Genomic DNA, 12983 nt, shown 5'->3' on the forward strand with positions numbered 1-12983 from the left:
TGCCAATCATGAGCAGACAGGTGATTTGCTGTGGCGACCCCTAACTGGGAAAAGCCGAAAGAAGAAGAAGACTACAGCATTGTTTATAAAATGTGACACAGAAAGACAGATGATGGTGTCTTAGTGCTTGATTGTAACCTCAAGATGCCATTTGAGACAGGGATGGAGGAGACACATCAGAGTCAAAACAGCAGCAGGGGGTCTGGTACAAAGAATAAGAAAATGAAGGGACCTCCAGCCACCCATAACTGGTTCTTTTACCTGCATCATGAAAATGAAGGGACCTCCAGCCACCCATAACTGGTTCTTTTACCTGCATCATGAAAATGAAGGGACCTCCAGCCACCATCACTGGTTCTTTTACCTGCATCATGAAAATGAAGGGACCTCCAGCCACCCATAACTGGTTCTTTTACCTGCATCATGCCTTAAAATGCAATATGAAAATTTTATCAAATCTGACATCAGTGAAATACAAGTCCTTGCTTATATTGAGTAATAAGCATAGGTGAATACTAAGTTAACTGCCTTAAAAAGCCTTGACAATAACCCTAACTCAGAATCAAACCCTGTACCTTGTGTTTATGAGAGGAAGACCTTAAGCATTATGACAAACATACTAACCATCGCCAACATAAAACTTTAGGGAAAAAAAGAACCTTGAAGAGCACAAACACACACACACACACACACACACACACACACACACACACACACACACACACACACACACACACACACACACACACACATATTTTAACTGCACTTAGGCATTTAGCTCAATTGACAGTAAGTGCAGGAGTGCCCTCTGCTGCACAAAAGGATAAAGTACAATGGCACACAATTTCCATATCAGCAACTTGATATGTCAATGGTCTAGGTGCCATGAAGGTATGACATTTTTCCTCTTAGTGTTGTTAATGCAGATTATTGAATGATAGGTGTTTTGCTGTTGTAAAACTGTTTCAGAGTTTACAGAATTTGCTGATGTTTGTAAACATCCATTTTAACTCTGATAGCATGAATATAAAATTTAAACAGGAGCAAGTGGATAGATATGCAAGCACGTTATTTATAAATGAGGTGGTCTGCATTTCTGTGTGCATTTGACCTATAGATGTATCTGCCCAAATACCTTAGAGATTACACAACAAGTCCGGCTCGTTTTGCCTGCACATAATGGATTAGTCATTCTCACCATATTCTCTGAATGTTATGTGGTTGTTTTCAATGCGTCATTTTCTCAGTCTCTTTATATACATACATATATATATTTATATATTTATATATATTTATATATATATATATTTATATTTTTATGGCTTATTTTTTTGTATTGTTGCCTTTGCCCGCTACAATGTATTCCTTTTATAGTTCACATTCCTTTTAAATCACTGCACAGCTTTTTTCTCATTGGCATTTGTTACATAACCATTCATTTCACAGAAACATTTTATTTTTCTGACTCTGTTTTCTTTGCGTAACACATTCAGTTTGATAGTGTCAGCTTTCACAATGAGCATTCATTTCAATGGCGCAAGTATGAGCTTTGATTTTGGCAGCAAAAATGGACATGGTCATAAAAGCAATGCCACATAAAGGACAAGGTGGAAGTATCCTGGAAAGGTGCAGTAGACAGAGGAAGTAAACCCCAAAAGTGTAGTATTTAGGGGAACTTGATGATGCGCTGATGATGCTTGTGGTCAGCATGGCTGGTAGGAACTGGAGCTGCTGTAGTGGATGTTGATACTGATGATCACAGCTGGCCCCTTGGTCTTGCCAGTTTATCCACAAACTGGGCAGGTTACCCATGGCAGTGAAACCCTCACAGGTAAATGGAACAGAAGTGAGTTACACTGGCTCCCTGTTGAAATGATGGTTGAAATGTTGACTGTTGTCAAGCCGAGAAAAAAGACCATATTACAGGAGAAGAGCAAATCTCAAATGAGCAGCGGGTTATGTGGTGATTATTATTATTATTATTTACAGACTTTGTTTAAAAATGCATTTCATATCTTTTTAATGAGAATGGTGTACAACACCACTGTTATAGCAAAGGTCCTCAGACGAGATGCCTTGCTGAGGTACAGTGCATGCATGCATGCAGGTATGTGTTTGAGCATGTGCAATCGAGTTTGCTCCATGCCACGTTGAGAGCTAGTCAAAGCATATGGATGTAGTTTCATTTTTAAGCTGGTTCTTCATTGTTTTTATTGCATGATAAAAAGAAGAATTTGGACTGTGTGGTAGTCAGAGCATGTGGCTCCATCACCCATCCATACACATCCCCTTTTCCCATTTTTGGACACGGGGTAAGGGTGTTACTTCAACAGAGAGAATCATTTAGAGCCAAAGCAAATGGGCGTCGTTTCATTTTTAAGTTGGTTCTGAATTGTTTTTATTGCAAAATGAAAAGAAGAATTTGGACTGTGTCTGCTCTGAGGGCCAAAAGTGGAGACACTGTGGACGTGCTGCATGCTCTTTTCCGGAGTTTTCTCTCAAACTAACAATGAGACAATGAGAGCAGGTTCACTTGCAGTTAGCATTTTGGCTGAATAAATCTTTACACTGAAAACTGCAGTTTACTAGAAATAAAATGCTGCGTACATTATCATGCAGTAAAAGTTTAAGCTACAAAAGAAACCTCTGGGATTGGCAAAAACTGGGTTTGATGGGTGTATGAAGAGTGTTTTAGCAAGTACCAATACTGCAAAATAATTGTGCTAAAAACACTTTCATTACCAAAGGAGTATGCACTTGTATGCACTTGTCCCCACTGTTCTGCAAATGTGGAGTTTATGTGTATATGTGTAGCTTCCGCTCTCTCTCTCTCTCTCTTTATATATATATATATATATATATATATATATATATATATATATATATATATAGATAGATAGATAGATAGATAGATAGATATAGATATTTATGGGTCTACTTTGAAACATCTAAAAGCCATAACATCTAATTTCATAACATTAAGACCAGAACATCTAAAATCCAAAACATCTAAAACCCTTAACATCGAATTTCATAACATCTAACACTACAAATCACAGGAAAATAACATCCCCTCCACATATAACAACACCAAACTACCAAACACACTTTTTACTGCACCCCCACACCCCCCATAAATTAAATATATGAACTCCAAGATCGCACTACAGTGGGAAAAAGTTAATTTCCGAACCCCACTGTATAAAGCCTCCCTGCAGAAACGTAGTAAAAAGTGTGTCTGGTAGTTTGGTGTCATTATATGTTGTTATATGTGGAGGAGATGTTATTTTCATGTGATTTGTACTGTTAGATGTTATGAAATTCAATGTTATGCGTTTTGATGTTTTGGGTTTTAGATGTTCTGGTCTCAATGTTATGAAATTAGATGTTATGGGTTTTAGATGTTTTGAAGGGGGACCTATATATATATATATATATATATATATATATATATATATATATATATATATATATATATACTTCTCCAAAGCCAACTTCTTGCTACTCAAGTCAGAAGTGACAAACTTCATGACTCCCATGCAGATGGGAACTGAAAGTTCGACTGCTGAATCCTACACTAAGGCACTGTACGAGCACATCCACTCATGCATGAATCGTGCCATTTCAAATAGAACCAAGACTCTCTCCTCCAAAAAAAGGAAGCCAATCTGGTGGTCCTCTGCCATAAACAAACTATACAACAGAAGGAAGAAACTGTTGCAGAAAAGAGGAAAATCCCAGGATGCAAAAAACTCCCTTACCAGCCTCAGTAAGAAGCTGAGATCCCTCATAAAGTCCTCCACAGCTAGTTACGAAAATAAAATTGCCAAAGATTCCAAAGACAACCACAGGGCATTCTAGTCAAGAATCTAAATGGCAATGCTCAGATTTGCTCTGAGCTACAACAGAATGGCATTAAATATACTGATCCCAAGGATAATGCCAATATCCTGGAAGATCGATTCAGTGCCAACTTCATCCCACTCTTTCCCCCTAAAGGGCCCAGCTCAATACCAAAAGATTGCCAAATTCTGGTAATCATGGCCACACAGGTAAAAAATGTATTCTCCAAAGCTAGAAATACAGCATCCATGGGACCAGACGACATCCTGGGCTGTGTACTACATGAACTACAAAATGAACTGGCACCTCACCAAAGTGTCATGTTTAATCATAGCCTCACCTCAGGCTTTGTGCCCAATGAATGGCACACAGCTACAGTTATCCCACTCCACAAGGGGGGATCCACCTTGGATCACGGGAACTATCGTCCCATCAGTCTGATGAGCCTGATCTGCAAAGCCATGGAACGCATTATCATGGAACTTATAAACAAAGGCATTGGCAACCTTCAAACACTGGATCCCACCCAGTTTGGTTTTGTAAAGGGCCGATCTTGTCTCCTCAACCTGATTGACTTCTTCAAATCAGCATCCAGAGGCATGGATGAGGGCAAGGCAGTCCACACAGCCTATCTGGACCTCGCCAAGGCCTTCAACACCATCCCCCACTCTGGAATCATAGATAAACTTACTAAGCTGGGCATTAATCCCTATGTCACTCAATGGGTTGCCAACTGGCTTACTGACAGAACCCACACTGTAAAAGTAGCCGACTCAAAATCCAGCTCCAGACAAGTGACAAGTGGAGTACCTCAGGGTTCAGTCCTGGGACCACTCTTGTTTGGCATCTATTTCTCTGAAGTACAGGCCAGCACTAAGGGACTCTGGCTAACAAAGTTTGCAGATAACTGCAAACTGGGAGCCATTACTGAATTCCCAAATGATGTGGATATTCTACAAAAGGGACTTACAGAAACAGATGCTTGGGTGCCAGAGCCATGGGCTGAAGATCAATGCCAAGAAATGTATAGTTATCCCCTTTGGGAAAAACCATGTACCCATGAATTACCACATAATTGGCAGTACACTAAACACCGAAAGTGTGGTAAGGGACTTAGGGACACAAGTGGACAGTGGTCTCACCTTCAATAACCACATCGCCACAACATTCAGGAAATCCTTCTATGTGGCACACCTCATCATTAAGGGCTTTTCATCCAGAAAAAGGAGGTCATTGTCCCACTGTACTCATCCCTCATTAGACCCATTATAGAGTGCAATGCCCCGTTTGGTATGTACCTCACAAGACATCTGCAACAACTGGAAAGGCCACATAAATACCTCACTAAAAGAATCACAAGCCTAAAGCAGATGCCCTATGCTGACCATCTAAAAAAACTCCAGCTATACTATGTCGCATATCGCCTGCTCAGAGGCGATCTCTGCTTAACATACAAGGCCATGTCAAACCCAGAGCTGTTGAACATGCTACACTTAAAGAAATCCCAATCCCTCAGATCCACATGCTTCAGGGATCTAAACCTGGTCATCACAATGAACAAAACATGCTGGAGGGATAGATTCCTGACCCAGAGACTCCCCATACTCTGGAATAGACTGCCCATACATGTCAAGCTGAGCACCTCTTTGGCCCTCTTCAAAAGAAACCTTGACAATTGGATGGGAGATAGGAAATTCACCCCAGGGATCACTTCAATTGCCCTGTTAGACAGGGGACCAGGGAAGTAATAGCCAGGGAATTGTCATGGCTAGGCTTGTATAGGCCCTAGGGCCAATAGCCTAGTACCAACCTATGAACCTATATATATATATATATATATATATATATATATATATATATATATATATATATATATATATATATATATATATACATACAGAGAGGAGGACTGGAGTTAAGGGGGGCTCCCCAAGTGGGAGTGCCAAAAAGGCAACATAATTTGAGGTTCAGTAAAATGGTTTTCACTAATTTACTTTCACAGTATTGCAGAAATTTTCATTCATGAAAAAAAATGAATTCCTTTACTTTTATTTGTGCTAAATATGAAAATAACCATTGCTAGACCCCTTGTGCACATGAGACTTCAGTTACTATCAGAATGTTGAATATCAGATGCTTAATCGGCCCAATACCCATAACAGACCACCAAAGAATGGAATGCTGATCCTGTGAAAATAGCTAACCTATTAGCTGACAGGTTTGGCAAAGGTTTCACCCCTCCCATCCCCTCCAAATATTCCACAAAGCATTCCAACTACATCTCCCCCACTTTGCATCTCAAAAAATCAAGTCATTAATGTTGTTTCCAAGGCCAAAAACTGCCTCTATGGGACCAGATGGCATCTCAGGTTGCATTTTAAATTGTCTAAAATATGACATTAACTCCATTAGGTACTCTCTTCAACCACAGCCTGAGTACTGATTTTGTCCCTGCTGAATGGAAAACAGCAATCATCATCCCCCCTTCATAAAGGGGGTACAGCAACAGACCCTGAGAACTACAGACCCATAAGCTTAACCAGCCTTATCTTCAAGGCCATGGAATGAATCATCGTGGACCTTATAAATAAGGATATTGGCGATCTCTAAACCCCAATCCAACGCAGTTTTGTTTTTGTTAAAGACATGTTATGCCTGTTAAACCTGGTGGACTTCTTCAAAAACATCACCAGAGCCATAATAAAGGCTAATCTGTGCATACAGCCTACCTTGACTTAGCCAAGCCCTTCAACACAATCTCTCATTCGGGCATCATTGATAAACTCTCCCAGTTGAATATTAACCTTTATGTCATCAGGTGAGTTGCTAACTGGCTCACCGACAGATAACACTTAGTCAAAGTTGAGGACTTTACCTCAACCAGCAGACCTGTCACCAATGAGGCTCCACAGGGGTCAGTGCTGGGTCCCCTATTGTTTGGAATATACTTCTCAAATGTTCAAGCCAAACAGAGCAGCTATGGATGACTAAGTTTGCTGATGACTGCAAATTATGTGAAATCACTGAATCCCCAAATTATGTCGATATACTTCAAGAGGGACTCACACAAACCAAAGATTGGTGACAAAGTCATAAACTCAAACTCAATGCCAAAAAATGCATTACCAACCCCTTTGGTAAAAACAATATCCCTGCAGACAATTATATGAATAATAATACCCTGTAGCAATTCAGTAGTCTTAAGAATGCAAGTTGACTGTACTATGTGTCTACTGTGGTAAGGAAGGCATTCTATGTCACATACTTCATTAGCAAAGGCATTGCCTCAAGAGTGTAAGAGGGCATAACACCCCTGTGTGACCCTCATCAGGCCAATAATTGAGTACAATGCTCCCTTTGGTGTGTTCCTTAGCAGTCACCTGAGCAACTTGAGAGATCTCAGAGATTTCTAACCAAGAAAATTCAGTTTCTCCGGCACACATCATATATTGACAGGCTGAAGTCACTGTCACTGTACTCAGAAGCATACAGACTACTTAGGGAAGACTTGTGCTGGGCCTACAGAACAATCTCAGATCCAAACCTAATGAAAAATCCAAACCTAATGAAAATGTTGGACATCTACAATTCAAATGGCACAAGAGTCACCTGCTCCAGGGACCTTAACCTGACCTGGGACATAAATAGGACTTTCTGAACAGACAGACATTTCTCTCAGAGGTTGCCACTCCTCTGGAATAGGTACTAGTTCACATCAAACAAATACCCTCTTTGACCCTGTTTAAGCATAATTTGGATGACTGGATGGGAAACCGTAAATTCCTGCTGGGGATTTCACCTATGACCCTCCTAGATATGGGCAATTGTTGCTAACTAAGATCTCAAGTTTAGGCAAAATCCTTTATATTGGGTTTCTATAATATTATATAGGGCACACACGGCTAGGCTTATAAAGGTCTTCAGGTCAATAGCCCAGTAACCTCTTATAAACCTATGAACCTATCTATAGATATGAAACACAGGATTATGATTTATTTAATTTAAAGCTCATTTGAATGGAAAAAATGGGATATTTCAGTTAAAACAAATTTCATCATACCACAAAACACTGAAACACATTACACTCAAAATGTTACATACACAACATATATCCCCAAAAGCTTGTTTCTGCAGGGTGGACAAGCCCCCTTGCAGTCCTCCACACACCCCTAACTTACATGTACTAACGCCACAGCTGCACAGCCAGGGAGAAAAGAGAAAACTCCTGAGAGAGTGAATCACTGCTGGTGCATGAACCCAAACTTCTAGACATGGAGGTACAATATGACAGTGGGCATTAACAAGCAACTTATACCAATCAACACTAAAATTTCTATTGTAATTCCTATGGTCCAAAATCACAAAAACAGTCATTTTTTACAAATGTACATACTTTTCAAATGTGATTTACTGATTTGTGGTTTCGATCATATGAGGTTTTAATCAAATATGACACCGTTTTTTATCAAATAAGCTTTAGAACAAATGAAACATAAATACACACACGCGCACACACACACACACACACACACACACACATATATATATATATATATAGAGAGAGAGAGAGAGAGAAAGATTTTGACATATATGTAACTAAATAACATGTAAGTATCATATTATATATAATGCAAAGATAATTCATAGGTCCATGGGTAAACACTAGGCTAGCAGCCCTTGCAGGCCTTTTTAAGTCTGGTCGTTTTCTCTTTTTGTGCTCAACTTAACCTTTCCCATTTAGTTTGAGATTGACCTTACCCATCCCATGGTAGATAATTATATTTTACCCGTAATTAGAAGAAGTGGAATCATACCATAAGTAATTTATAGGGGTCACTTGCATGGGATAGAGCATTTGCAGCTGCCTCTAGTCATTAGTAGTACAGGGGTCAGTCCTACAGTAAAGTTTCTATTTCCCATCCATAGATCAAAGTTGTGTGACTATGGACAAGGCTGAACTTTGCTCAATGTAGACAGGGAGTCAGTTCCAGAGCAGCTGTATCCTCCATGAAATATACCTTGCCTTCCAAACTCTTCTGTTGAGGTTACAAAAGAGGTTTAGATCCCTACACAGAGTATTTCTCATATCATTTGACTTGCTGATGTGCAGTAAATTCATCAGGACTGGGTTAGAGGATGCCTTGCATGCCAGACACAGGTCACCTCTTAGTAATTTGTAGGATAGTGAGTATAGTGACAGGGCTTTGAGCTGGCCCATGTAGGACATGTTGTTTAGGCCTTATATCCTTTTAGTAAAGTATCTCTGTGGGTATTCCAGTTGTTGCATGTGTCTGTTGCGATAGATGCCAAATAAGGGATTATCCTCAGTGAGTGGACTAATGATGGCTGAGTAAAGGGGAACAGTGACATCCTTAGATCTAGACACAACCCCCTTGTTTATTAAAATATTATTTCAACAGTAGATCCATGTTAGTCTAAAGTTAGGTCCCTGCCCAGATAAGTTCCGAAATCCCAAACAACTGGGTCTATTCTTAGGGGCATATTGTCAGTGTAGTAGTTCTCTGGGGTAGATGACTTCCATAAGGATACATTAATGCATTTTTTGCATTTAGTTTCAGTCTGTAATTTTGGTACCAGTTATTTATTTGGGACAAACCTTTCTGAAGGATGGCTAAGGCATTTGGGTATTCACTGACAACTCCTAGCATGCAGTCGGCTATCAACTTGGCCAGCCAGAGCCTTTTGATATTTGCTTTTACTTCAGAAAACTAGATGCCAAACAGGAGAGGTTCAAGCACAGAACACTGGGGGAAACCAATGGTGACTAGTCTCTTTGTGGAGGTAACTTCCCCAATTTTTGATTTCTTGCATCACATGTTATACAGTTGGCAATCCATTGGGTGATATAGAGGTTTATTCCCAGTTTATTTAACTTTTTTACTATGCTTGAGTATGGAACTGTGTCCAAAGCTTTGGCCAAATCAAGGTATGCAGTGTGTACCATATAATCAGTGTCTTTTACTACCCACACATTTTTTGGAATATTCAGTGTTATCCCTACTTTTGGCAACTCAAAAATACACGTATTATAGGAAGCAAAAAAAAAGCAGGAAACTAGTGCTAATATGTGTGCCTAATGACTTTCAAATGTGAATATTCATATTTTGTGGTAAAGATTACCCTGAATAGTGCATTAGTGTTGAAAGATTTCATTTAAAGCCCAAGTTTGAGCCTATATTGTGTCATAAATGTACAGACTAGATAATCTGGCATTTGCATAACTATCATGGCCCCAGGGATGCAATGTTTTTGTCAAGATCTGAACCTAAACTTCAAGTCTAACCTACTGGTGTAGTATGCTAACCATTAAACTTACAGGGAATTCAAGCAGGTGCCAAGATGTGTACACTTCTATGTACATGTTGCTGTAGCTTTCTGTGGTTCAGCAACTACACTTACTTTGTGCTGCATGGTTCTGTAACATGACGAAGATGTACAGGACCATGAAACGGTGGACCTGTGGCAGTGTGAATGCTACAGAGGCATTCCTGTGGGAGAGATGTATGGTAATTAGCCATGTGCTCTTTTCCCCCGGCACCACCTCCAAGAAGACATCGACATAGCTAAGTGATTCAAGAAATCACATGGCTGTGTAGATCAACATGGCAATCCCCCCACATTGTGGTATTGATCGCAGCAACACCAAATTACTAAAATGCTTCAAATCAATGAATTGACAAACATGTAAAATATATCTCAGTTCTGCAAAACAACGTTATTTATGAGGCGAGCATTCATATACATCTTTGCTAACTATCTAAAGCCTTATTCAGGTTTAAGCAATTAACATATTCAATTAAACTCAATAGAAGACAGCTCTCTAACATGAAAAAATAAAATAAACTGAAAGGGCCTATGTCAAAACCATGGTCAATGATGCTGATGAAACCAAGCAGACATCTGGAAAAGATGCCAAATAGCACACTTAGTGAAACATGCCACTACACAGTAATGAGATGAGCTGCAGAGATGTTCAGAACAAAGAACTATACAGTCAGTAAGAATAAACAGAACACTGCAACCAATGTGTCGTTATATCAAGCTGGTTGTGAGTGCAGAATCACTCACTGAGGGATGTTTTAACACATGCAAGTAGGAAAAATTTACTTAAGCTATGAGAATTCTAATGTATTAGAATAAAAAAGCCAAACTGGGACATACATTTACTCAGTATATATACAGTGATGTGGGCTCTCAGATATGATATTGATTGCTAATATCCTGAGGAAAACCAAAACTGAGGAGTATTTTTCTGTAAATGGAGGGATGGCACTTTGGCAGAATGTATTTTCCTCGGTGTCAGTTGCTGTCCATGGATGATGTTTTTTTCTCTCTCTCTCTCTCTCTCTCTCTCTTCTCTAGCTCTCTCTCTGGATGATTATCAGTATCTTATTGGGAATTACCAATGAATGCAATCACCTGTGCCAAATCTCTATTTGGTTGTACATCACTGGTATGTCCCCTGAGATTTAAGATGCATCGACTCTGTTAAGGTTTGTTGAGGTTGATCTACCCCATGATGATGGGTGTCATACTTGTGAGGTCTATCACACATGCTATGCCAGTCAAAGAACTGGCCAGTGTTTCTACTAACAGGTGACATCTATTCCAAGAGGTCTAGGAATGACAAGACCATGTCATGTTCCTTCTGGAATACCATCTATGAATGCAACGATTGCTTCATCTTCCATCAGAACAGAAAAAGAGAATGTGAGTTACTATACAACCAAAGATTGGATAAAACCAAGGGTGGAAGAACACAGCTCGTACGAGTGATGAACGACAAAATATGGTTTATTAGAATATAATTTTTACATATGGTTAAGCGCTTTCAACTGATGATACTCAGTCTTCATCAGAACAGTGTATCCATTTTGTAGCCAGTATTTATAATATCAGTTATTTTGAATTTAAAAAATTGCGCCAAAACTTTTAAAGTGATAGCATCCATAACATATTCAAGACATCCACGAAGCAACTACATATATGAATTCCTAATAAACTTGTAATTAAAATTAAAATACAAATTTAAATACATACACCTCAACTATTATGCATAAAAATGTAATAAAAAATGTAATTCCTACCTAATCTATATGTATAGAAAGAATAAAATAAATTATTTATTAAACATGTTAAAAGCTAATAATAAGTAAACCCTGTTAGTATAAATAAACAGATAATAATATTGCCTAAACATTTCTAAACAGGACTATATGAAGTAGATATATTAATCATAAAAAGTTTCATATATAATTACAGAATAATATAAAATCTGGATGAATAAAACATATTAATAGTATAATTTGTACTAGCAATAGTAAATTAACCTAACTCAAGAAACGGTTTGATGCTAATATGGTCATTTAGACCAGGATATCTTGTGGCATCCGTTCTAATCTGCCAAATACTTTCCTTCAACGCCAATTGTACTTTCCAGTTACCTGGATGGTTAACTTGGTTAATCTGATCTATAATACTAAATACAAATTTATGTTTATCACCTTTCTCTGCTATATGTCTAAACAATGCATTGGATGTATCCTGCTTGCGTATTTTGTAAAGATGTTCGTAAATCCTTTTCTTGAACATCCTCTCCGTCTTACCTATATAAAATGCAGTACATACAATACATCTAGCAATATATACAATTTGTTTACTAATACAATTTCCACCTATACATCTAATTTCTGTTTGGTTGATATCACTTAATATAACTTTATCCAGTGTGTTGATATAAGGACATTGATGGCAAAACCCACATTTACTGGTTGCTTTATTAAATTTTGTATTCCTATTATGTTTATTATCAGCATGTTCTAACCTTCTTTTTAAATTAGGAGCCATTTTGTATACAATTACCGGTTTAGGACCCAAAATAGATTCCAAATTATTAGATAAAAAGACATCCCAATGTCTATATAATATGTCCTTAATATAATGAACATATGGAGAATATGTTAGTACACATACCCTATTGAATGTTTTTATACTATTCAAACCACTGTCTTCTGTTTGTTCTTGTATACCTAACAGTGGTTTGTATCGTAATCCCCATTGTGACAAAACATATTCTGTAATGTCATGAAGTAACTTATCTGGGTACCCTCTTTTCTCAA

The sequence above is a fragment of the Protopterus annectens genome, chromosome 8.part1, assembly GCF_019279795.1.
Source record: "Protopterus annectens isolate FY-2018-M chromosome 8.part1, PAN1.0, whole genome shotgun sequence".
Lineage (NCBI taxonomy): Eukaryota > Metazoa > Chordata > Ceratodontiformes > Protopteridae > Protopterus > Protopterus annectens.